This window comes from Phyllostomus hastatus, unplaced genomic scaffold (assembly GCF_019186645.2).
Source record: "Phyllostomus hastatus isolate PE091 unplaced genomic scaffold, TTU_PhHast_1.1 phas_contig_80, whole genome shotgun sequence".
In the NCBI taxonomy this organism is placed as follows: Eukaryota; Metazoa; Chordata; class Mammalia; order Chiroptera; family Phyllostomidae; genus Phyllostomus; species Phyllostomus hastatus.
In genome coordinates, this window is record NW_025333960.1 from 18,886,712 (window position 1) to 18,913,722 (window position 27,011).

Genomic DNA, 27,011 nt, shown 5'->3' on the forward strand with positions numbered 1-27,011 from the left:
ATGAGAGGAAATCCAACTGCTGGTGGGAGGTTAGTGAGACCGCTGGCACCAGGTCTCCTGTGTGTCATCTCAAGGCTGGTGGCAGTTTTGTCACCTGAGCAGACAGATGTTCATGCCTGTGAGGCTCTATTTCCTGGGCAGGTGACAGACAGACTCCAGCTCTCCGACAAGGCTGTGACAATACCTTGTCATTCCACACCTCTGCAGGGGAGAAAGGATGAGCTGACCAGGCGCCTCAAAGCCAGGAAGCCAGAACACCTAGAAGTCATGGTGCTCCAGTGCACAGCGCAGTGGCCCTTGGCATGGTCTGTGTACCAGCAGAGACATGGAGAAGTGCAGGGGCAAACTCCGCCCATCACAAGAGGGGTTGGGATGGAAGGTAAGTTCTGGTAGAAACCAGGAGTTGTGTGATCCTGGGCAAGTCTCCAAGTCTCAACTACTTCAGGTGTGAAATAGGAATAGTGACAACTATGCCCGAGGATTAAAGGAAATGGTGTATTGAAAAGTTCTAGCACCTCTTTGGCTTATTATGGTGTTTAATTAATGTTTGTTTGTTCAATTATCCCTAAATAAACCCATTATATAAATATTGTTGCCATCACAAAAACCAAAGCAAAGAAACCAAAGCAAAACTAAAAACAGGGGGAAGGCTGACAAAAATTCCTTCAGAATTAAAAAGAAAATGGAAGCATAATAAATATTGTTATGTACTTACCATTTTCATTCCTGCTCTATTAAGATATAACTGACATGTAACCTTGTGTAAGTTTAAGATGTATGACATAATGACTTGATACATGTGTGTGTTGTGAAATGGTCACCACAGTAAGGGTAGTTAACACCTCCTTCAGTTTCCATAATTACCTGTTTTTTTACTTTGTTTTGAGGACATTTAAGGTCTGCTCCCTTAACAACTTTAAAGAATATGATACAGTATTGTTAACTGCAGTCGCCTTGCCGTATGTTAGGTCCCAGAACTTACTCATCTGGTGACTGGATGTTTGCATCCTTTGATCGGCTCCTTCCTGTTTCCTCCACTCTCCCTCCCCCAGCCCCTGGTACCATCACTTTGCTGTGTTTCTGTGAGTCTTACTCTTTTAGATTCCGCAGATAAGTGAGATCATCTTGTATTTGTTTTAATCTGTCTGACTTATTTTACTTCACATAATGCCCTCAAGGTCCATCCATGTTGTTGCAAAAGGCAGGATTTAATGATATATATATATATGTGTGTGTGTGTGTGTGTGTGTGTGTAAGATATATCATATGTAATATATATATGATTATTTTTTCAATATTATTTTGTACTAGCTTCAGGTATATAGCATAGTGGTTAGACAATCATATACTTTATATAGTATTCCCTCTGATATTTACAGTATCTATCTGGCACCATACACAGTTATTACAATGTTATTGACTCTGTTTCCTATGCTGTACTTTACACCCCATGACTATTTTCTAACTACCAATCTACTTCTTAATCCCTTTACCTTTTCCTCCCAGCCCCAACACCTCCTCCCGTCTGGCTATCATCAGTCTGTTCTCTGTATTTATGACTCTGTTTCTATTTTGTGTGTTCATTTATATTGTTTAGATTCCACATATAAGTGAAATCATATGGTACTTGTCTTTCTCTGACTGGTTTATTTCACTTAGCATAATATCCTCTAGGCCCATCCATGCTGTCATAAATATAAGATTTTGTTCTTTTTTATGGGAAATCCATTTTTTAATCCAATGACACATCTTGGTGATCAGGTTGTATAATTACCTACAGATCTGCCTCACTTCTTTTAAAGAGTGACTGCAAAATAGTCTATTACGTGAATGTATCAGACCGCTGTTGATTGACAGGTGCACGTAATCTTCTGCTGTGGCCAACCTGGTGACCATGCATATCCTTGTGCATTCTTCTTGGAGCACGCATGTCAGTGCACCTGTAGCCCTATTGTTTCCAACACCTTAATTAGCAATTTGAGTGAAAATATAGAAGGCACACTTTTCAATTTTGCTAAAAGGGAGAGCTAGGACTATTGGTGGGCAGAATTCCATGTCTGTGTTCCCTAGATTACCATATATAACATATATGTGTTATATCTATCATTTATATATTGAGTAACTACTATGTGCCAGATACTATTGCAGACACTTGGGATCCATGAGTGAATAAACCAACCAAGACTCTTTCCTTCATGGAGGTAATAAGCTAGCAGGGGAAGACAGACAATTACATAATAAATAAGAAAATTACATAGTTTGCCAGAAAGAGATAAGTACTGTGGAAAATGGGGGAAAGGTAGAGCAGGGTAAGAGGGAATGTAGAATTCTGGGTCGGGGATGACCGCATAGGTCTCTAAGTTTCATAACACACTTTTGTGCTTTAGAGCATGGCGCATAATGGCAAGGACACACTCCAACTGTACTGAACAGAATTCAAACAAATGCAAAGTTCTCTGCCTGGGTCTGCAGACTCTCAGGGTCTCAGGGTCTCAGGGTCTTAGCCTCTCACGGCAGCAGTGAGGTTGCCTGGGGGGGTCTAGAATACGTTTGAGAAACTTCCCCAAAGCCTTTTAACACTAACACCAGAGGGCAAGGCCTAATGTTGCCAGCTCTGAGACAGCCTGTGGGGAGGTGATAATGTGAGAGACAAATATCAGAATGTGCAAGAACTCTTCCTATGGAACGGAGTAAAACAGCCACACTTCCCACCCCATGCTCCTGCCTTGTGATTCTTCACTTTACCACCAAGATGCTGTAAGAGGCAAGGGATGTGTCAGAATGCATCTTCTACCCATTATTCATGTAGTTGCTCACCTCATGAGTCCCACCGCCCTTTGAGAACCGAGGACTGTGGGCCCTCTCCTCTGAGCAGGTCTCCAGGCTCACACACACAAACTTTGCCAGCCAAGTCCACATGTCACAGCCCAGGGGCTCCGTGCTGTTTTGACAACTATTTCCTCTGCCTCTCATAGTGTTCATGTTTGTACAATGGATTGAAAAGTTTTTGACAATGGGCACCAGTCTTAACTCACCTTGGTATCCCCCCTCCACTAGCCTCCACACCGTTTCTGGCACATTCTAGAAGCTCATTAAATATTTGAATTAAAACCCCACCACAGGGACAGTTGATTTCTTGTTAACAGAGAAGCTGGGCTTTTTTTTCTCAAATGGAATTAATATACCTCAAAGGGAGAAAAATACAGGTCTGCAGTCGAAAACAACGTGCCGTAGGAGGGGGCACACACAACAATACGGCTTTTGCTTCTGCCCTTCCAGATGCAGGCTAAGTACGAGGAAGTGGAGCTATATAACAAGGCATCTTTAGATTTTTTTTCTTTTGCCCCAGTCTTGTGCTGTGGCACTTGAATAATCCTGGTTTCCGGAGAGCAGACTACTGTAATGATAATCCAGGAAGTAAATTGCCCTTTGAAAAGCAAGGAAGAAACCAATCGACTAAGTATTTATTTATATTTAATGCTTCAGGGCTTCTGTTTCCAGCTTTGAAGAGTTCCTGGCAAATGCTTCTTGAAGTCATTAATCCTAGGGGCAAATCTAAATGTCTTGAAGGCAGTTCCTGGCCCCTGGAGCCTGGCACATTGTGTTTACAACCTGTGGGCTTTCCAGAAAGACAGGACGTGAGGAGGGAGAGGCTGGTGGCAGTGAAAGACAAAATAAGAAATAGCTCTATTTTGAATCTGTACTTGAATCTTTGGTCAGAATGAATTCTCCTAAACTGATTGATTTGGTATTTTTCAAATGAGGATGAACAGCCCCACACCCTTCTGCACAGAGGTCAGGCAAGGTCACACTGACTCTGGAGCCCAGTCTTCCTCCAGCCCATGCCTGGGGACCCCTGTTGAGAGAATCAGCTTTGACCCTCCTTGGTGACTGGCTCCAAAAGCACCTACAGTTCTTTTTCTTTCTTTCTTCTTTTTTTTTTATGTGTGAGCAATCTTTTTTCATGGTAGAAAATTGATTGAGAGATGCAAATAAGCAAAAAGAAAAGGAATGCTACATGACTCTCCCTCTCAAAGTTAAACATGCTGTCCACATTTCATTTACTTATACATACATATGTATAAAAAAAGTGTTACTTTATACATATGATTTTATGGTCTGTTCTTCTCACTTTCATAATATTTTATGGTAGATCAGCAAAACATACTAAGAATGTTTTTTTAAATCTCACCCGAGGACATGCTTCTTGATTTTAGAGAGAGGAAAAGGAAGGGAGAGAGAGAGAAACATTGACCAGTTGCTTCTTCCCTGTGCCCAGACCAGGGACTGAACCTGCAACCCAGGCATGTGCCCTGACCGGGAGTCGAACCTGACACCTTTCAGTTTACAGGAAGATGTTCCAACCAACCAAGTTACACTGGCTAGAGCAACAGTGTTGTTTTTAATGGCTGCCTCACATATCATTGCATGATTGTACAAATGTATTTGACCAGTTTCCCTGTTTGGAGATTTAACAGCTGCACTTGTTTGCTAGGCTGTGGTAATAAAGTACCACAGACTGGATGGCTTAAACAACAGGATTTATTTCCTCACATTTCCGAAGGCTAAAAGTCTGAGACGAAGGTATCAGCAGGGTTGGTTTCTTCTGAGGCCTCTCTCTTTGGCTTGTAGGTGGCTGCCTTCTCCCTGGGTCCTCATGTGGCTTTCCTTTGTGTCTGTGTCCAGATTTCCCTTATAAGAACCCCAGTCATATTGGATTAGAGCCCACCCTAGTGACTTCATTTTAATTTACCTACTCTTTTAAAGACCCTGTCTCCAGATCGTCACATTCTGAGGTAATGGGGGTTGGGACTTCAATATTTGAATTTTGAGGGATACAATTCAGCTCATAATGATAGCTAATATTTTAGAAGGCTTACCATCGGCCAGGACCTGAGCTGATTGCTTTACATATGTCATCTGTCTTAATCCTCTAACCGCCCTAACACATAGGTACTATTATTACCCCCATTTCACAGATAACAAAACTGTGGCACAGAGAGGTTTAGTAACTTCCCTCAAGGTCACACAGCTAGTGAGGAAGTGGTAGAGTTGCATTCAGACCAGCTGGTTTATCTTGAGTCTGTGCTTTCAGGCATTTTGATTCCCTTATGAAGTGTTGCCCTTGTAAGTTACCATTTTTACTATTATTTTCTGTACACTTCTCTGATTCTCCAGGATAAAAGTTCAGGGTCGATGTATTTGAGCCAGTTTAGTGCTTTTAATATAAATTGCCCTCCACAATGCCTGTACCATTTACATTTCCAGCAGCAGTGCGCAAGAGGGGTGTGAAGACAGCTCGTGGTCGTTGGGTCTAAATTCGTGTGTGTGTGTGTGTGTGTGCATATGTACACAGGTGCACACACTTATCTGAGGTTTCATAAAATGGAAGCACAAACTAAGAAAAATGAGCTATGTGGAGGCTTGTTTTTAGAGTTTGTCTCTTAGACTGCCATTCTCTGTCCATCCTGGGGCACAAAGAAGTGTATAAAATGCTGACTTTCAAATGACATGGTCAGTTTGGTGACCAATGTACATAAACACATTATCTTAGAAGCAAAAAGGAAAATCCCATAAAAGTGCTTTTTGGTGTAGTTTTTCCCTAAAGTCAGGTTTTTTGAGATATACAGTATACACAGTGAAATTCACCTGTTTTATTTATAGTATTATGAACTTAGATAAATACATACAGTGTGTAACCACCACCACAATCAGGATATAGGTCATTTCTATTGGTCTTAAAGTTCCTTTGCCCCCTTGAGTCAAGCTCCTACCCCTACCCCCTACCGGCAACTACTGATCTGTGTTCTGTCCTGTAACTTTGCATTTTCCAGGGTGCTTCATAAATACAATCTCCAAAACAGACCCTCTGAGTCCAGTTTCTTTCACTTAACATAATACATCTGAGACTCATCATCTTGCTGCAGGCATCCAGAGGTGGTTCCCTTTATTGCTCTGTAGTATGGATATAAAGAGTATGGAAGCAAGCAGAAAATTGTCACAAGTTTTAAGTTCATTCACTTGTTGAATAGATTCTTTTCAGCTTTTTACTATTGTGAATAAAAGCCACTATAAACATTCCTGTACGCATTTTTGTGTAAACATGTGTTTTTATTAATTTTGAGTATATACCTAGAAGAATTGCTAAATCACATGGTAAGTGTATGCTTACCATATGACTTAGACTGTTTTCCAAAGTGGCTATGCCATTTTTTGAGCGCCCACCTTCAGTACGTGAGAGTTCCAGCTGCTTTGTGTTCACCAGCACTTAATATTGGCAGTTTTCTTTTTCTTTTCTTTCCCCTCCCTTCCCTCTCCTCTCCTCTCCTCTTTCTCTTTAGTTTAGCCATTAAAGTAGGTATGTAGAGCTATCATATTGTGATTTTAATTTGCATTTCTCTAATGACTGCTGGTGTTGAGCATCTTTTAATGCTCTCATTTGCCGTCAACATATCAACTTTTGTGAAGTGTGTTTTCACCATATTTTGCCCATTTTTAAATCATGTTGTTCATTTTCTTATTGAGTTCTGAGAGTTCTTTATACTCTTTGTATACCAATCCTTTGTCAGCTATGTCTTTTGCAATATTTTCTCCTAGTCCATGGCTTATTATATTCTTAACCATACCTTTGGGAGATGAGATGTTTTACATTTTGATAAATTCCAACTTAGGAAATTAAAAAAAATGGTTTGTGCTTTTTTTGACCTGCCTTAGTTTTTTTTTTCCAACCCAAGGTTGCAAATATTTTCTGTTTTGTTTTCTTTTAGAATTTTGCAGTGTTATGTTTAATGCTTAGGTTTATAACCCCTTGGAAGTTAATTGTTGTATATGATACAATGTGCGGGTTAGTTCTTTTATTTTTGCTCATGGATATACAATTGTTTCAGCTCTATTTGTTAAAACATAAAAGTGTCTTCTGACTTCTGATACTTAATAAATCAGTGAAGAATGTGAATGACATCTGCTGTATTCTAGAGGTGGTGAGGCCTGGAGGTGGCTGCTGAAAGATCCAGCTTCACAGAGGGCACCCAGAGCCCACCCCCGCTCCTCTTGCCAGCAGTGTTGCCTGTGGCTGCTGAGAGGGAGGGCTCCCAGAGCACCTCTCAGGGGCTCGATAAAGATGGCACCTCACAGCAAGCAATGTCTGGGGTTCCGAGGGCCAGGTGGAGCCAGTGCCAGTGTTAGGGATGAGTGAGAAATACTTTGGCATCCCGAGTGATGTGTATCTTCAGTTTGGCTTCAATGGCCTGGGAACAGGCATTTGGGGCCCTTTCTGATGAAAGAGTGGCCCCAAACACTCTTTTGTGTGGCACAGCATAAGGAGCATTTGGTGGGTCTGGGACCCTCCCTCTCATGTGAGGGAAACCTTGTTTGTAGGGTCCACTGGCATCCCAGGGGTGTGCTTTCCATGCTCTCTAGACTCCCATACAAGTCTGCTCCTTCGTTGTTCAGGTGAAGACTTTGAGGCTGACAGAGGCTGAGGCACTTGCTCAAGGTCATGCAGCAGACAAGTTCTGCTGCCCCCGATTTTGTTTTCTGCTGTCATGACTATCCAGCTGCCCCTCAACTCCCTGACTTCATCATGTCCAAATCACAATTCCTACTTCTCTCTCCTCATTTCAAACTACTTTTCAACTTGGGTGTCCTCTCTTGGCAATGCTTCACCAAGCACCCTATTACCGAAACAAGAAACCAGGGGAGCCCCTAGACACACAGCTACCCTTCACCTCCTGTACCAGATCAGTCACTAAGCTCAAGCACATGTACCTCCCAAACACCTCTTACATGTGTACCTTCCTTCTTGTGCCCTCCTAGTACTCCCTTGGTTCAGAAAGTCACCATCTATCATCTGAACATGAATTGTCCTCCCAGCTGGCCTACATTCTTCCAATTTTTCTTAACCAAGCTATTGCTTGCACAGCCAAACTGATTCTTCCAGAATGCAGTTTTGATAATGTCACTCCTTAGCTTAAAACTCTGTCATGGCTCTGTGTTGCCTCCCTGATAAAGATCAAACTCCTCAGCTTGACACCCTGGTCTCTGTGTGGACTGGGCCTCATGCCCCCTTGCCCCTTGTACTTTAGCAATAAAAAGGTCTTATTATATGTCTGCTTTTCTCTATGACAGCAATCTCACTGTAACAATTTGTTTACACACCTGTCTCCCTCACTAGACTGCGACAAGTTGGAGGGCAGGGCCTGTATTTTGCTTGTTGTAGCCTATCTCACAGGGCCTGGCATGAAGTCATTGCAGTCATTCATTTGACAAACATTTGTTTAATGTACACCATCACTTGTCGAATTTATAGCATACATTAGAATGTCATGTTGTCCCTTTGCCAGAGTCTAGTAATAATTTTAACTGAAGGTTGGGAGTGCCATATTAGGACAGTATGGAATGCTAACCAGTTTGGAGTCATTTTCCAAAAGTAAAGGATGGCTGTAAATTAAATTGCTGGCATCTGAAACTCTCCTGTGAGAATAATACTGTTTCATGCTCAATTGTCCATTTTGCTCACTGGAAAATGTGGTCAACTTCTGGTCAAGATGGTGGCACAGGAAGACATGGCTCACCTCTTCACACAACCACATCAAACTTACAACTAAAGTACAGAAGCATCATCATTCAGAACCATCAGAAATTGAGTTGAATGGAAGTCTGATAACTACAGAATTAAAGAAATCACATCCATCCAGACTGGTAGGAGGGGCACTGACATGGAATGGGCTGATCCCATACCCACATGTGGTGGATAAAAATTTGGGAGGGATGTCTTGGGAGCAAGGAGTCCCAGCCCTGTATCAGCACCCCCATCTCAGAGTACCAGTGCCAGGAAGATAAGTCCCCAAAACTTCTGGCTGCAAAACCCAGTGGGGAATGAGTCAGTGAAAGAAACTGCTGGAGCTCCAAGTGGTTCCTTTTAAAGAACCCACACAAAGACTCACCTACTCAGACTCACTTCCTCTGAGCTGTAGCACGGGGGTGGCAGCTCGAAGGGCACCAGTGGCATACTGAGAGAGGTATTGGTGGGAGAGGCTGAAATGTCTGGCATCAGGATGAGCAGAGATCATTGTCCATTTTCTGAGCCCTCCCCGCACAGAGCCAAGGAGCCAGCAGGCTGGTGCCATATCTGAGACTCTACTACTACTATTTGACCTGCCTTGGAGATCCACAGAGACTCTGCCCCACCCAACTTACAGGCCTACCCAAGCTGCTTTTCCATCTGAAAGGCTGATCTTGGCTCATGCTTCACAAATTCCTAAATTATAACAAACAAGCAACAGCTGGCCTCAGTGGGCCCCAGAGGTAGCAATAGCAGCAGCCAGCCTAGATTCACAGTTTGGCTTCACCTGGGAATCTTCAAGCCCAGCACAAGTAGCAGCCATCTCAGATTGCTTTATAGCTCAGGCAGGGTGGTTCTGACAAAACACAAGTTGGGGCTGACCTTCCCAGGAATAACCTGAGCTCAGACAATGTGTCCCTGGGAAAAACACAGGTGGGGTCTGACCTTGGCCTGTATCACCCAGGAAACACAAGGGCCAGCACACCAAGTGGGCAGCTATAGACCATGTCAGAGCACTACCACCCTGATTCAGCACAGCTGATCCTCCATGGAGGGCAGAGATTGGTAGTAAGTGGTCACAGCCAATCCTTCCAACTGACTGGCCTAGGCAAATCTCTCCCAGTCATCTGCCAACAGCAAACAAGGCTCAACTATAAAAGGAGGTGGTACTTGTCTCATACGAAGGTTGCAACTCAAGCACCCAGCTTGGGTGATAGGGGAGGCTGTGCTACTGGGCCCTACAGGATACCTACTATATTAGGCTATACTCTGAGACAGTATCAAAGCAGTTCTACCTAATACATAGAAACAAACACAGGGAGGCTGCCAAAGTGAGGAAACAAAAAAACATAGCCCAAAAGAAATAAACAGATCAAAACTCTAGAGAAAGAGCTAATTGAAGTGGAGATAAGCAATCAATCAGATGCGGAGTTCAAAACATTAGTTATAAGGATGCTCAAGGAACTTAGTAAGGGCCTCAGCAGCATAAAAATAATCTAATCAGAAACAAAGGATACACTAATTGAAATAAAGAACAATTTACAGGGGAATAACAGTGGGGTAGTTGAAGCTGAGAATCAAATCGATGACTTGGAGCATAAGGAAGCAAAAAACAACTAATCAAAACAACAAGAAGAAAAAAGAATCTGAAAACATGAGGATAATATAAGCAGCCTCTGGGACAATTTCAAGAGGTCCAGCATTCTCATCACAGGGGTGCCAGATGGAGAAGAGAAGGAACAAAAGTTGGAAATCTATTTGAAAAAATAATGAAACAAAAATTTCCTAATTTGGCAAAAGAAATAGACATGCAAGTCCAGGAAGCATAGAGAGTCCCAATCAAGAAAGATGCAAAGAGGCCCACTGCAAGACACACCGTAATTAAAATGCCAAAGGTTAAAGATAAAGAGAGAGTCTTAAACGCAGCAAGAGAAAAATCAATTAGTGTCCTGCAGGGGAGTTCCCATAAGACTGTCAGCTGATTTCTCAAAAGAAACTTTGCAAACTAGAAGGAACTGGCAAGAAATATTCAAAGTCATGAAAAGCAGGGACCTATAGCCAAGATTGCTCTACCCAGCAAAGCTATCATTTAGAATAGAAGGGCAGATAAAGAGCTTCCCAGACAAGAAAAAACTGAAGGATTTCATCATCACCATATCATGATTATATGACATGTTAAAGGGACTTATTTAAGAAAAAGATCAAAATTATGAACAGTAAAATGGAAAAAAGTACATATCTTTCAACAATTGAATCTGAAAAACAAACTAAAAGCAAATAAGAATAACAGAGACAGAATCATGGGTATGGAGAGTGTTTTGATGGTTGCCAGATGGGAGAAGGGTGTGGGAGAATGAATGAGAGGTGGAGGAATTAAGAAGTAAAAATAGGTAGTTACAGGATAGTCAGGGGGATGTGAGGTACAGTACACGACATGGAGTAGCCAAAGAACTTATCTGCATGACCCATGGACATGAACAATGGTGGGGGGGATGGCCTGAGGGAGTAGGTGGTGCCGGGTGGAGGACGCACAGGGGGAAAAGTCAGGACAACTGTAACAGCATAATCAATAAAGTATAATTTTTAAAAAATGTGGTGGTTTTGAGTTGTAAGCTTTGGGTGCAGGATGTCTTTCCGGCTGTTTTGGTAATGGGAAAGCCTGTTTCAAACAGAATTCATTATTGTGCTCCCATCCCCCTGCCCCATCCAGGCTGCTTCCCCTGTGTACCCACTATCAGTTCATGTATCAGGGGACCACCAGTCTCCTACCTGCCTTCCTCTCGTCACACCGAATGCCCCAGCCTCTCAGGACTTCTCTGAGTTCTCTGAGAATGCCACAGACACTGTCATGCTTTTCTTCTTTTGTATGTGCCAAGCCTATGGCCTGCAATGCATGTCTATATTGGTGTGTTCTGCCTCTTTGTTGTGTGTTTTTGTGTGCACATATGTTATGTGTGTGTGCATCTTTGTTGTGTGATTTGTGGGTGTATGTGTATGCATGTGTTTGTGTGTATTAGTGTGTGTTTCTGTGTGTGCATGTGTGAACACGTGCATGTGTATACCCTCCTTGACCCTGCTTAAATGTTTCCTCATCCATGGAACTTTTCTCATCTCCTTCAGGAAGAAGCTCTCCCTTGTTACTATACCTCTTCTACAAGACAGTTCACAGTGTTGGGATTACCTGTCTTTGTGTTTCTTCTCATTAACTGTGGGTCTGCAAAGGACAAGAACTGTGTTTTCTTTTTCTTGAGAGGTGCCCCCCACCCTAGCACAGTGCTTGGCACAAATATGAGTGACTGAGTATGTAAATGTTAGTGTTAAAACCACTTCCTCCCTTACTGTGCCCATCCATCCATCCATCTGTTTGATCAGCCACTACCGGGGTGGTATCTGTTTTTCTTAATCTGCATCTCCCTAGTACAGGAACTTTATACGAATCATTCCTGGGGGCCGTCCCAAGTGTAACATCTCAGCCCATCTCCTGCTTGCCACCAGTGCCCTTGCATCCCTTCTTGAACACCTCCTTAAGTTGCTTTTTTCCTTCTTCTTTCCTTCTTGTATAGCCTTTCACTTGGATTTTCCTGTGTAAAGATCTAGTGTGCTCTAAGGGGCGGCCTGTGGGAGACGGCCCACTGCACCGCTTAGAGACGAACCCGCCTGTGGTGTCCATGGTTTCCATATTGAGAACAGATCGCACTGGCTGTCTCTTTTTTTCAGCAATATAATTTCTTTCTTGAAAATAAACAAACAGGCACTTGAAGAGGAGGAGAAACTGAGCAGAACAGAAATCTGGGGTAAAGATTTGAGAACCAGGAGAAAAGGAGATCCTGAGGCCCAAAATAGGGGGAAGCAAGACTGGGAGTCCTCCTGCCTGCTCAGAGGACTCAGCAGATCCTGAGTGCAGGCCCCACCCTGCTCACTGTCACCCCCTCCCGCGCCTCCCATCTCTCCTGGTTCTGCTCTCCCCCACCCCATCTCTCAGGACAGATCACGGTGCCATCTTCTTTCCCCTCGCCACTGTCTTCCTGTCACCCATTTTATCACCATTCCGTCTTTTGCGTCTTCAAAATACCTCTAGGATCGGCCCTTTCTTAACCACTCCATCCTTTTACAACCCCCTGATCTCTCTCCTCTGCAGTCTGTTCTGCCTATGGCCAAGGTCCAGTCCTCTAAATTCGCATCTTAATGATGCCCCTCCCCAGGTAAAGAAATGTTAGCACCCTCACAGCCCTGCGGGTGCACTCCCACCCTGCTTCACGTGCTTGTATCTTACTCCACCCTGAAAGAAACCTTTCGCTGCAGTTTAAGGAGCTGTCTCCAGTGTCAGGTAGCATACCTCTCAGCTCCCTGCCTGGGGTCATTTTTTCTCTTCTCCATGAGTCCGCACCCTACCATCCATTAATGAGCCCCGTCCAACCCATCCTCCTATCTCCTTCGCTTGCATATCAAATGTGCCTGTCACTGCTGTGGGACATCACCATCCTGCTGCTGGGGCAAATTCACAGAGGAATGTGACCTGCAACATGAATTGCAAAGAACAAAACGGAACCAAGTTAAAGCAAACTTCGAAGTGCAGGGATGGTGGGGTAGTTTAGAATGATCCCGCAGATGTTAGTTTTGTCCTCTCATTTGTCTGTTGCTGCTGAAGGGTCATCAGTCTCCCACAGAGCCTTGCTGGGGGGTGGTGGGAGCTCAGGGTGACGCTCACTAAATACACACTTATTGATTTATTGATTTATCCATTCTGTCTTTGACAAACATTTATTTACTGCCTATAGAGAACTCCCAAGTAGGCTTCTCCTTCTCTGCCCAAACAACACTGAGGTTCAGCGAAAGGCACCCGACCCCTAGAGACGACTTGGGCAAACTGAAGCAGCCCGAGAACAGGTTTCTCTGCCTTCGGCTCACCTTGAGCAGTAGCCAAGCTCGGCACGCTGGGAATATGCACGGAAAACACACTTGCTGCGCGCTGTTTGTTCAGCAATAACCTTCCTGAAGCACATGCCTGTTGGTGAGAACTCGGCCTGAAAAAGTCAACAGAGGGCTTCTGGCTGCTTCTCCAGGAGCACTGCTGGTGCTCTGAACGCTGATCCAGAGCTTCCTGCCCCTGGTTTGGCAATTTCACGACACAGGGAATCCTGGCCTGCCTCTCCCTCTCACAGGCCTGTGATCTATCTGGTCGGGGCTTGGCGCTAACAGTAGGGGCTTCCTTGAGGAAGGGAGCTTGTAAGACCACTTCTCCAGGTGGCCTCCTGTAGTTGCTGCTCTGGGGCTGATTCTCACCCCTCTGCCTGGCTGCAGCTCTCTGGCGTGGAAACCACAAGCCACATGTGAGTGAATGAGTGGACAGGGGATTCTGGGGGCCACAAGGTGACTACTGAAGCCAAGTAAGAAAATAGGGGGGTATTTATTGGCAACAGAAATTCAAATGTATTTTTGGTCCAGTTTTAGAGCCTAGTCAATGATTATCTATTTTTATTATTTACCTGGTAAAAATTCCTTTCGGAGAGAGAAAGAGAGGGAAGGAAGGAGGGAGAGAAAGAGGGAGGAAGAGAGAGATGTTTCCTCTAAATTTTAGAGTCTGTTCAGTGTTTTTGTGACTATGTGGATACATCTGAAATTTCTGGCTTCTGGCTGGGCTCAGAGCTGGGAGGTCAGTTGAGAGGCCTAAAGCTTGCAGGCCTGTTGGAGGGTCTGCTGGAGCAGAAAGTTCGAAGGCAGAGGGAGTTGCAGCCCAACAAGGTAATTCTCTCAGCTTCCAGATGACAAAGGTTGCATTTACACCTGGCCAGGAGGTTTAATCATCTACCATTTCCAAACACAGCAGGCTAACAACCGGCTGGGCTGAAAATCATAAATTAAAAAAAAAATTGCCAACAAGATACAGAACAAGGGGAAGGAGGGATGAAGTAGGTCAGGGTCTTTGCTCCTGAGGGCCCCGGGTGAGGATCCTGGGTAGAGGCCCGGGGTAAGGGGCGCTGGGTAGGAACCCTTGGTGAAGGTCATGGGTGGAGGCCCTGGGTGAAGGGCCTTGGATAGGGGCCTTGGGTGGGGGCCATGGGTGGAGGACACTGGATAAGAGACCTTAGGTTGGAAGCCCTTGGGGAGGGCACAGGGCGGGAGGCTGAGCCAGTGTTCCCCAGACAAGCACAAGCAGCCCAGTTGCCGTGAGCGCGTGAGAAAACGGCCACCTGTGGGCCCGGGCTGTTTTCTCACCACAGCTGCGAGGAAAGAAGCCCCTGCCGTGGAGCTCTTCCCCTGGGAGCTTGCAGGGGGCCTGTGCACTGTTATTGGTTCTTTCTTTATTTTTGGCATGCATATTTTTAGATTTAGATTTTTTATTTTCAGGCATCACAAATATATGCATATATTGAATATGTTTCATAAGATATTTTGTAGACATAGAATTGTACTATATATAACTTATACACACACAGGCACACATAAATTGATACTGTTACTGGTTCTGATTTGCCCATACCTTCTTGTTAGAGAAGCTGAGCTGTCTTTGTGTCACCAGGTCAGGCATCTGGCATAGGGTTGTGTGCTCCCTGCTGTGTGCCAGACTTTCTGGGTTCAAATCTCAGTTCCACCACTCACTTGTGGCTTTGGGCAAATAACTGTGGTTCTCTCAGCCCTGGTTTCCCCATCTATAAAATGTGGGTGGTAACATGGTTATTTCATATATATGAAATAATCGCTTCATAGTTATTTCAGGGTTAAATGTGATAATATATTGTTATAGTTAGTTGACAAGAAAGTGTCATTCAGGAAGACCAATGGACAACTTTAGCTGTAGATTGATGGTGTCCGAGAGAGCACATGTAAACCAAATGACAATGAATTTGCATTTGGTAGGAGGACTTGGAAGCGCTGAGGTTAGGTACTAATTCACATGTTGCTTTGAACACACCGAGAAGAACCACAGATCCTTGTAGGTGAATGGGATCTACATAAAAAATTTTTTATTGCAGGAGAAAGATCAATCCTCTAGGTAATTAGCAATAAATAATATTGAATTTCTGCCATATACACAATACTCTGTGCCGTGCAGGGGATGTGGCAAAGCTGAATCCAGGTCCTTGTCCCTCAATAAATTTACCATCTTGATAGAGGACAAGGCATACATGTAAATAGATAACTAGCAACCCAAGATAACATATGTCAAATGCCAAGTGAGTTGTATTGTAGAACAAATGTATTTGTGTCTTATCTTCTACTCACACCATGAAGACAGAACCACATCTGTCTTGTTCACCACATCTGCATTATAGATAAGACTGACTGAATATTTCAAGCGATACTCCCCAATTTCAAGATGGAGAATTAAAAAATCTTGCTGAAAGTCACGTGAGTCCACTTATTGCCCATGTACAATGTCAGGCACACACTGAGACCTCATCCCCCACTGCTGCCTGGCACAGGGGAGCAGAAGTGTGTTTTGGGGGGGCACCATTGTGCCAGACACTGTACTAGCACATTATGTGGACTACTTCACTTCATCTTCACAAAGCTTCATTGTTATTGAAGAAGGACTCAGGGAGGCCAAGGACATACCCAGTTTACTAGAGAGTGAGGTGCTGCCCGAATCTGTTCCTGTATCAAGGGACTGACCTGGACAGGACAAATGTGTAGAGTGTAGAGGACTGCGGTCCTGAAGAGAGCCTTCTCCAAGAAGGAGTATGTCCCCTGGGTTCTGAAGAAGCAGCCAGATTCAGATAAGCCAGGAATGTGAGAGCTGGAAATGAGGTGGGAAGGCTGCACAAAACTTTGTGGTGGGCTTGCCCAGCTGGCTGGCTGGAGCGAATGATATGTGCAAGCAGACAATGGCTGAGACAGTGAGAAAGCGATTGGAGACAGATTATAAAAGGGCTTGTATAACAGGAAAAGGAGGGAAGACCCTGAAGGAACAGACAGACGCCATATAAATAAACTGGCTGTGTCTTGAGTGCTTAATGTTTCTGTATCTCTAGCTGGACCTGAACATTTGATAAGCCTGGTATGGCCTTTAATTTCTTCAAGCTATAGTTATACTGGATTACATAACCTCTTTAATCAAGGCCACTGGAAAATTACACAAAGCGTTTGTTTCATATGACATGGGAGAATTTAAAAGCCTTGCAGAAAAATGCCAGTGTCTTCCCTCCCCGCTCCCTTTCTCTCTCTTTTCCTCCCTTCCTTTTGCCCTCCTTTTTTTGTACTTTTGTGTTTGTGGACACTCTAAAGTCATACTGCCTTATCATTGAGGAGAGGGAACAGTCAGTGAGACCCAAGGTGTGGACTTGTAAGGTAACAAGAGATATTGATGCTTCTAGCAACTGTTCCTTTCAGTGCCAGGTGCCCTGTGGTTCCAGACCCATAGCATTCTCCACCAATGCCACGAGTTTGGGCTTCCAGTAATGTGTGTGACCTTTGACACAGCTCCTTACCACTCCTTTTTCTCTATATTTAAATATTTTATTTATTTATTTTTAGAGAAAGGGGAAAGGAGGGAGAAAGAGAAGGGAGAAAGAAGGGAGAAAAACATCAATGTGTGGTTGTCTTTCATGTGTCCCCCACTGGGGACCTGAATGACAACCCAGGCATGTGCTCTGACTGGGAATCGAACCAGCAACCCTTTGGTTTGCAGGCCAGCGCTCAATTCACTGAGCCACGCCAGCCAGGGCTCCCTTTTCTTTTTCTACCCGTGCAAAATAGGATCTTAACTTTTCTTTTCCCTTTGCTCACAGAAGCATGGTAATAAATAAGGTGGTGTTTGCTGAAGGCCAATGGGAACCTAGACATTACACAAGCACCTCGAGTTATATGACTCTGGGTAGAACCCAGATGGTGCTGGTGTTTCTTTATTTGCTCTGATTATAAAGGCAGAGGCTCATTCAGCCTCGGACCCCTGTCTTTGTCTACTTCAGTGAAACCAGGATTGGAGATGGAGTTGGGGGGATGATGGTGGTGTGACAGAGACACCAAAACTGTTTCTTGCTTTGTGTAGGTGTTTCTTATTTTGTTTTCTGTGTATCCTAGATATTTTAAAAATTTTAGTTTACAAATTTATGTAACTTTGGTATCTCACAACCTACCCTTCGATAAAAAATACATAAACTTTGCCAACATTAAAAATTATATGATGACCACTGGCTGGTGCAGCTCAGCGGATTGAGCTCTGGCCTGCAAACCAAAGGATCGCTGGTTCGATTCCCAGTCAGGACACAAGCCTGGGTTGCGGGCCAAGTTCCTAGTGTGGGGTATGAGAGAGGCTCATTGATGTTTCTCTTTCTCCCGTTCTTCCTCCCTTCCACTCTCTCTAAAAATAAATAAGTAAAATCTATATAAAAAAATGGATGGTGAAAAAAATCAGAAAATGAAGGCACTGGTATTTAGCTCTCTGATTTAGTTTATAAACTCTGTTATTTCTTTTTAATTCATTTTGGCGAAAGTCATTTTTCTTTAAGGAGAGAAGACAAAAATAGCTTTTTAAAACTACCAAAAAATAATTGCTAAAAGGTTCTTTGTAGCTATTGTAGAATCTTTTCTTGCTTGTTCCAAGCCTCGTGAAAGATCTGAGGCATAAACAGTGTTGATTGTCGGTTGTGTGGACATTAGAATGGAGGCGCATACTCCTCTGAAGATGTTTGGGATTTTCCTTAAAACTCTTTTGATTAAGCAAGCCAGCCTTCTTGTTATCCTGGCCTCTATCAAGATTCAAAATAAGTTGGCCACCCACTGATATGAATCTGTAAATAGACTAAATCCTCCCTTTGAACACACTGGTCCCTAACTCGCTATCTTATGAAAATGTTTGGAAGATGACAACATCGGATGGCTCAGCAGAGACGAGCATGTCTGCCCTTTGCTAAGGAGCCCTGGAAGGTCTCTCAGAGGGGAAGGGAACGCCAGGGAGTTATAGACCACAGAATATGCTTGCCAAGAATCTAGGCTTTCTGACTTGTTATCACTGTTTGTGTGTTTTGTGTGCTATACATGTGGAGTGTGGTTTGTGTGTGATGCTTGTATGGTGTATGGTGTGGTGTGTGTGGTGTGTGTGGAATGTGTGCATGGTATGTATAGCGTGTGTATGGTGTGATATGTGGTGGTGAGTGTCTCGTGTATAGTGAATATGGTGGGTATGGGTGGTATGTGGTGAGTGTAGCATGTATGTGCTGTGTGTCTTGTATGTAGGTGGTGGGCATTCTGTGTGGTGAGTGTGGCATGTGTGGTGTGTGCTTAGTGTATATATGTGTTGTTGCATGGTATATATGGCGTGTGGTGTGTGTGGTATGTGTGTATATTGTGTGTGGTGTGGTGTGTGGTATGTGCAGCAGACGTATGATTTATGTGTGTGTGGTATGTATTGTGAGTGTATACGGTATGTGTGGTATGATGTAATGTAATGGTGTGTATAGTGTCTGTGTTCAGTTTGTGTGGTGTATGGTACAGTGTGTATGATGTGTGTTGGTGTGCTGTGCATAAAGGGAAAGGGGAAAGGAGGGAGAAAGAGAAGGAGAAAAACATCTTCTATGCACACATGCATATTTGGTATGTATATGTGGTGTCGTATGGTATTTTTTGTGGTATGGTGTGTGTGGTATGTATGCTATGTGTAGTGTGTATGGTGTGGTATGAGTAGGGGTGTATGATTCATACGTGTGTGGTGTGTATTGTGTCTATACGTGATGTGTGTGTGATGTGGTCTGGTGTGTATGGTGTCTGTGTAGTAGGTGTGGTGTGGTATGCATGATGTGTGTGTTGTGCATGATGTATGTTGTGTGCTGTGTGTGTTTGGCATGTATGTGTGGTGTCATGTGGTATGGGCAATTTGTGTTGTGTGCCATTGTGGTGAGTGCAATTTGTGGTGTGTTAATGTGGGTGTGGTGTGTTTGTGTGGTATGTGTTGTGTGGTATGGTGTGGTGTGTGTGTGTTGGTAGTGGAATATTCTGCAGAGGTGTATATTTTCATTTAGCCTTGTGCGTTGTGGGAGGAAGAAATGTGGAGACAGTTTTTAAAAATATTTTTTAAATTATGCTCATTAAATTAATGAGATATAATTGACTTATTCTATTAGTTTCTAGTGTAGAGCATGATTTGATATTTATATTTAGTGAAATAATCACCACAATAAGTTTAGTAATGTCTATCACCACAGGTAATTACAAATTTTTTTCTTGTGACAAGAACTTTTAAGATATACTTTCTAAGCAACTTTCAAATATACAATACAGCACCATTAATTGTTATCACCATGTTTATAGTACATTTTCATTATTTGTTTTTAAAAATATATTGTCACATTACTAAAGCCCAATTATTATTCCCCTGACCTTTTAGTATTCCATATTTTTGTTCATTTCTTTACTTCACTTTTTTACTTTAAAATAAATCCTTTCTGCTCCCATGTATTTGATTTCTCCCATCACCTCCTTTTTCTTTGTTTTCTAATTTTTATTTTTTCCCTACTTCTCCCAATTCTAGTATTAAACTTCCTCCCTCTGATTGACTTTTCTCTTGCTATTCTCTCCTGGAGCTATAAGTCAGAGAATTTGAACTTGAACCAGAGCACAGCCAGAAGCATCAGCTATACTCCATATCATGATCCTTTCAAACAAAGCCTGCCAGCACCAGAGACTTGTGGAGTTCACCGTAGTGTGTGTACCCAAGTCTCTGCTTTTGTTCTGAGTTCTGAATACACACTGTGATTTTAATGATTGCCAATCAAAGAGGGGTGGCTGTCATTCTACTTGTTGGTAAGTTGACAAGGAGCAAAAGAACCAAAAGTGTGCAGGCCGTTGTGTTAGAGAAACAAATGAGCAGCTGTCTTTCTCCCGCAATTCAGGTTGACTTGAATTCTCTTTACTTTGTGGCCACAATAGGGATCCTCAGTGTTTCTAAGTGAGAAGGGAAGTTTTAGAAGTAATTTGCAAAAAATGTCATACCTGCAAAAAATTGGCAAAACAACCAGGTTGGGGGAATGGGGGCCTGGAGAAGAGAGGAGAACTAAGTTAAGAACGGTCTGCACGTTTTTCCACGTTAAACTTTCAGCATCTCTGCACTCCACTCCAATCGCTATTTCCTATCTGCCTGTACTCGGGTGTCAGTGTCCCAGCAAAGCTTTAGCATAGTGGTTAAGACTGCAGTGAGGCTAGGTTTGAATTCCAGCAAAATAACCTTCCAAAGGATCAGCTACTTCAACCGAAAATAGGTACAGTAGGACCTGTTGTTAAAGTAGATGATCCAAGGAAAATGCTTGGTGCCGTGTCTGACACTAATAAGTGCTCACTCACACTGTTATGATTGTTACTCACTATTGAGTCGGGAGCCTCAAACTGCACACCGCACAGTGATTGCCCTGCTACCCAGGCTGGAGCCCCTCCCTACTTTGCTCACTTCATAGTGAACCAGGAACTATTTTGAAGGAAGGTTTGAAAAGTCTTTTACTATTGTGATAGACCTTTTCCCCTTATATCAGTTATCTACTACTATGCAACAAATCAACTCAAAATGGCCTAAAGCAATAAGCATTTTTATTTACTCATGCCTCCGTAGATCAGCAGTCTGGGTTGGGTGCAGCTGGACTGTTCAGCTGCTCTTGCCTTGGTCCACTGGTGGGTCAGCTGGGACAAGGGGTCTCAGGTGGCTTCCCTTACATGTATGGCAGTTGGTGCAGGCTGTCGGCTGGGCCTCTCTCTCCATGTGCCCTCTCACCCTCAGAGACACTAGCCTGGCCTCTTTACAAGGTGGCAGCCTTCCAATAAGGCAAGAGCAGAAGCTTCAAAGCCTCTTAAAAGCCTAGACTTGAGTGCTGCATTTCTGCCACAATCCACTGAAGTCCTCTTCAGATTCAAAATGGAGGTGAATAGGCTCCACCTCCCAATGGGGGAAAACCAGCTAAGTCCTACTGCAAAGGGATGTGCATACAGTGATGGGGGAAATTACTGTGCCCATTTTTGCAAATAATCTACAAAGTCCACCTCTGCCATCATCAGTCACATCCTTTCTCCACAAAACAAAAACAAACAAACAAACAAACAAATGCTCATCTCCCAAAGGTTCATCCCATTAGGGCTCATTAGATCTGATGAGGTTTCTCTGGTACATCACAAAAAGCATCATAGTATATGTTTAGGGTAGAATGGTGCAGAAACCTTGCATTTTTAGTTTACAGGATTCTACACCATTCTGCCCCTGAACACACTGCGGTAAGAAAGAAACCAGACAACCATGTAGACATTCAAATTCGAAAAGGGAAGGAATTGGAGACACGTAGCAGTCACTGGTCTACGACATTTCTGAAACTTAACTGTACTGTACTTTCAGGTCCCTCCACTCTAAATACAGAAAATTTCCTGATTAGGATCTGGTTTTGCTCCCTGAAGGTAGTTCCCTAGTCCATCGTTCTCCCTGACTTGTGGTTCTGCCCTCTGGTCTCTCGGCTCCATCCCCCGAGATATTATTTCCTTTTCTCCAAGAATTGCCTAGGTTCCCCACTGAACACCTTTCTCATCTTGCTTCCTGTCTGTAGAAAGTTGTACAAACAGAAGCCTCTTTTCAGTTTGAATGAACCTGCCCCTTTTAGTCCAAGGCAGTGCAACTTCTTTAAAAACTTCATGACTTTCTCGTACATCAGATTGTAGTCCACTCCAATAGGTGGGCCTCTCTTTACTTTGGGCAGCAAGTGAAGCAGCCATAAGAAAATGCCTTTAAAATGTGTAAAGCTCTCGTCCTGCTGAGAGGGTCTACTAGGTTTTTCGAGGTGCTGATAAAGGGTTTTTAAGCCATAACTTTGGTTTCATCTTTTCCTGAAGCCATTTCTTACTCTGAGCATCTTTTGCCAACTGGAAAGACTTGGAGATAAAATATGATTTTCTGTTTCAATCATACAAATACCAGGCCTCTAAATTCCCTCTAAGTTCTATATTCTATATTCCAAATTCCAAATTCTATATTCCCTATAAATTCTGCTTGCAAACTGAGTGGTTTCTTTTTCATCTTCTTTTTCTCTCTTTCTCTCTCTGGCTCTCTCTGGCTCTCTCGCTCTCTCGCTCTCTCCCTCAGACAGAATCTCCTTCCTCAGATCCACAGCTCATTAGGTACATTTTCTATCTTCTGAGTTACTGCAGGCAACGTTTTGCCAATTGTTCTGTCACTGCATCAAGTAGACTGCCTTCTTTCCAGTATCACAGAGCAGTTTCCTCAGTGCATAGTGCAGTTAGAGCACCAACAACTCCCTTATCTCCTTGTCCAGCTTCTGCCTCTACCTTGTCCTAAGGCTAGTGCCACTTGTTTTAGGTTATTTATGGCAACACTCCACTTCTAGTACCAACTTCTATACCAGTTGTTTATTACTGCCTCACAAACCTCCCCAAAATATAGTGGCTTTAAATAATCATCTATCTGTTTGCAATTCCGTGAGTCAGCGATATGGGCTGGGCTCAGCTGGCAATGCCTCTGTTGATCTCACCTAGGGTCACTCAGATGAGAGCAATCAGATGGCCAGGTAGGCTGGGACTGGCCATCTTATGGCCTCATTCGCATGTCTGGGATTGGTGTTGGCTTGCAGCCAGACCTCTCTCTCCACGTGGTCCCTCATTCTCAAAGAGGCTAGCCTGGGTTTTTCCAGAGGGACAGCATTGCAAGAGGGCAAGAGAAGAAGCTGAAAGGCGTCTCAAGGCTTGGGCCTGGAAGTCACAGAGTGTCACTTCTGCTGCATTCTGTTGGTCAAAGGAAGTCACAAGGCTGGCTCGGGTTCCAGGACTAGGGAAATACACTTCCACTGTCAATGGGAGGAGTGACAAAGTCCCCCTACAAAGGGGTATGTGAATAGGGATGGAGGAATTCTCTCAGCCATGTTTATAAACAACACATCTCAGTCCTAGTCTTGAACATAATATCCAAAGCTCATCTTTTCCTTCACAATTCTGCGTATCATATAGAATATTATTCCTCCTCATATTCATTAAATTGTACACCATTTTCTGAACTTCTTTCTTCCTACCTCCTTATTCAAGTCCCCATTGATTGCCTAGGCTCAAAGTATTCAGGCATCAACTTAAAGCCAACCCCCCATGTCTCTCCTCATTCCACACCTTTCTCATGAAAAACCCATAAAAAGGTGAGGCCTTGCTGTAGTAAATTCTCTCAGGTTCTCCTGTCCATTTTTCATAGGAGTCTCCACACACAAGTCACTGTTTAACTTCCTGGGTATAACAGTTTACTGTCTGATGGCTTAGTCATTTCCAGCACCCTGGGAATAAAGTGGGGAGTGGTTAAGAATTACTGTGCCTGACATATTGCTGAGTCTGTGGCTCAGTTAGGAAGGAAACCAGCCATTCCTAAATCGCACTGCCTCTCTGTTCAAGTTAGAATGTGAATAAAATGTATTCAAATGTTGCTTCAACATTTCAGGGCTATTCTGATAGTTACAGAGTTGCTCATCTAGTCCTGACTGGTGTGGTTCAGTGGGTTGGGCGTTTGTCCTGTAAACTGAAATGTCACTGGTTCAGTTCCCTGTCAGGCTACAAGTGTGAGTTGTGGCCAGGTCCCCAGTTGGGGGCCGTGTGAGAGGCAACTGATGTTTCTTTCCCCCCTTTTCTCTCCCTCCCTTACCCTCTCTCTAAAAATCAATAATAAAATCTTAAAAATAAGATTTATTCAACAAATTGTGAATAAAGCTGGTTTACACTGTGATGCCATTTTCTAAAGGTATAAAAATAAATTAATTGAATCTTTGGAAGTTACCAGAAATCAACTGGAAATTTGGAGATTACAAGGGAATAACAAAAAAAGTTCTCCTGTTTGACCATACAATAAACTATTTTGTAACTTTTCTCAAAAAACCCCCAAAATACTTTCAACCCAACCCCTCTCAATAATGCTGAGATTTTCCTATGCACCCTAACTGTTCTTAGTCCACGTTCCCAGCTGCTTTTTGAATTCAAATGTCTGTTTACTTGCAGAAGAAACAAGCAAAAGGAAACACTGAAGGACACCTCTTCCAACATCGACCTTGACAAACATTTTAGCTCACTCAGGTCAGTTCCTCATTATTAAGGACCAACTGGACAACCTTTCCGCTGGTGGACACTGCTGAGTAAGCATCATTGAAGTGTCCTTCCTGCAGTTGTCCTGTCTAATTCAGAGCCTCCCAAAGAGCCTGAACAGCTGTGGAAGCTCTTTATTGGAGGTTTGAGCTTTGAAACAACCAATGAGAGTCCGAGGAGCCTTTCTGAGCCATGAGGAACGCGCACAGACTCTGTGGTGCTGGGAGATACAAGCACCAGGTGCTCCAGGGGCTTTGGGTCTGTTGCATAGGCCACCGTGAAGGAGGTGGATGCAGACCTGAGTTCAGGGCCCCGTGGTATAGAAAAAACTCTTGAGGGGCCAAAGAGGCCTGTCTCAAGAGAAGATTCTCAAAGATCTGGTGCCCACTTAACTGTGAAAAGATTTTTGTTGGTGGTATTAAAGAAGACACTGGAGAACATCACCCAAGAGATTATCTTGTATGGGAAAACTGAAGTGATTGAAATCATGACTGACTGAGGCAGTGGCAAAAAGGGAGGCTTTGCTTTGGTAACCTTTGATGACCATGACTCTGTAGACAAGATTGTCCTTCAGAAATACCCTACTGTGAGTGGCCACATCTGTGATGGAAGGAAAGCCCTGTCTAAGCAAGAGGTGACTAGCACTTCATCCAGCCAAAGAGGTTGAAGTTGTTTTGAAAACTCCGGAGGTGGTTGTGGAGGTGGTTTTGGTGGGAATGACAACTTTGGCCATGGAGAAATCTTCAGTGGTGAAGGTGGTTTTGGTGGCGGCTGTGGTGGTGGTGGATATGGTGGCAGTGGGGATGGCTCTAATGGATTTGGTAATGGTGGAAGCAGTTTGGAGGTGACAAAAGCTATCATGATTCTCGCAGTTACAACAATCAATCTTCACATTTTGGACCTATGAGAGGAGGAAACTTTGGAGGCAGAAGCTCTGGCCCCTATGGTGGTGGAGGCCAATACTCTGCCCAACCACGAAATGAAGATGGCTACAGTGGTTCCAGCAGCAGCGGTGGCTGTGGCAGTGGCAGAAGGATTTAATTGCTGCCAGGAAACAAAGCATAGCAGGAGAAGGGAACCAGACAAGTGACAGAAAAGCTACAGGTTACCACAGATTTGTAAACTCAGCCAAGCACAGTGGTGGCCGAGCCTAGCTGCTACAAAGAAGACATGTTTTAGGCAAGACACATGTATATGGGCACAAAGAATGAGGACGGTATTTGTAACTAATTGTATAACAGTCTATTTTAGTTTCTGTTTTGTGGAAAGTGTAACACCTTCTAACAAAGGGTTTTAATGTTTTGTTTTGTTTTGTTTTTTGTACTCATGCTGTTGATTGCTAAATGTAATAGTCTGATCATGACACTGAGTAAATATGTCTTTAGAAAAAAGGAACTGGATGTGAGGGCGATCTGGCTGCAACATCTGTCACCCCATGGATCGCCACAGTTGATTTAGCTGATCTGGCTGGCTAGGCGGGTGTCTCCTTCCTTCCTCGCCCATCCACGTGCATTCCTCCCAAAGCTGTGTGCTCGGTCGAAGAGGACAACCTTCCCAACTAGAGGAGAGGACCAGTCTTCAGTCAAGGGTATATGAGGAGCTGCCCTCCCTGCTAGAACCTCCAAACAAGCTCTAAAAAGAAGGAACCAGCTTGACACCCAAAGTCTTTTTTTCCTCTACTTTATTTTTATAGTTTATTCTATTACAGTTGTCCCAGTTTTTTCCCTCTTGCTCCCCTCCATCCAGTCCACCCCTCTTACCCACAGTCAGTCCTGTTTCCAATGTCCATGTCCATGAGTCATTCATACACATTCTTTGACTAATCTCTTCTGCTTGCTTCAGCAGCACAAACACTAAAAGTGGAATGATACAAAGAAGATTAGCATGGCCCCTGCGCAAGGATGGCTTGCAAATTCATGAAGTGTTCCAAAGTCTTTAAGAGACCATGGAGGAAGCAGTAGCAGGAGTGAGATCCATTAGGAAACAGCTCTTGTGTGCCATATTCACAAGCACTGCCACAACTCAACACAACTCTGCAAAGCAAAGCATCTTAATTGGCCACTGGCGTGAGTTAGCATCTAACATTTCCCAGGGAGCGGAGCTGTGTGTATGAAGCAACATTGTTTAGTGGTTCAAGTCTGGACTCAGACCCCGACTCCCTGAGTTTGAATCTGGGATCACGACTCAGTAGCTGTGTAACTTTGGGCAAGCTGTCTAACCTCCCTGCATCTCAGTTCTTCATCTGGGAAATGGGAATAGTGATAGTACCTCCCTTGTTGCGTTATTGTAAAGACTGTGTGATTAGAAGTGTGCTTGGTACTCAGAAATGTTGTAAATATTCAATAAATTAGTTAATAAGAAGAAGAAATTGAGAAAAACATTTTTGATGAACCTGTACAGGCAAAGAGAACATTAA

General features: G+C 43.6%; 1 non-coding gene and 1 pseudogene across 1 annotated transcript; both read left to right on the top strand.

Moving 5' to 3' along the window:
• On the top strand, positions 1-27,011 carry LOC123826350 (annotated as a pseudogene).
• LOC123826512 lies at positions 26,429-26,531 on the top strand. The gene has a single exon (XR_006787077.1). It is a non-coding gene; the product is annotated as a U6 spliceosomal RNA (small nuclear RNA).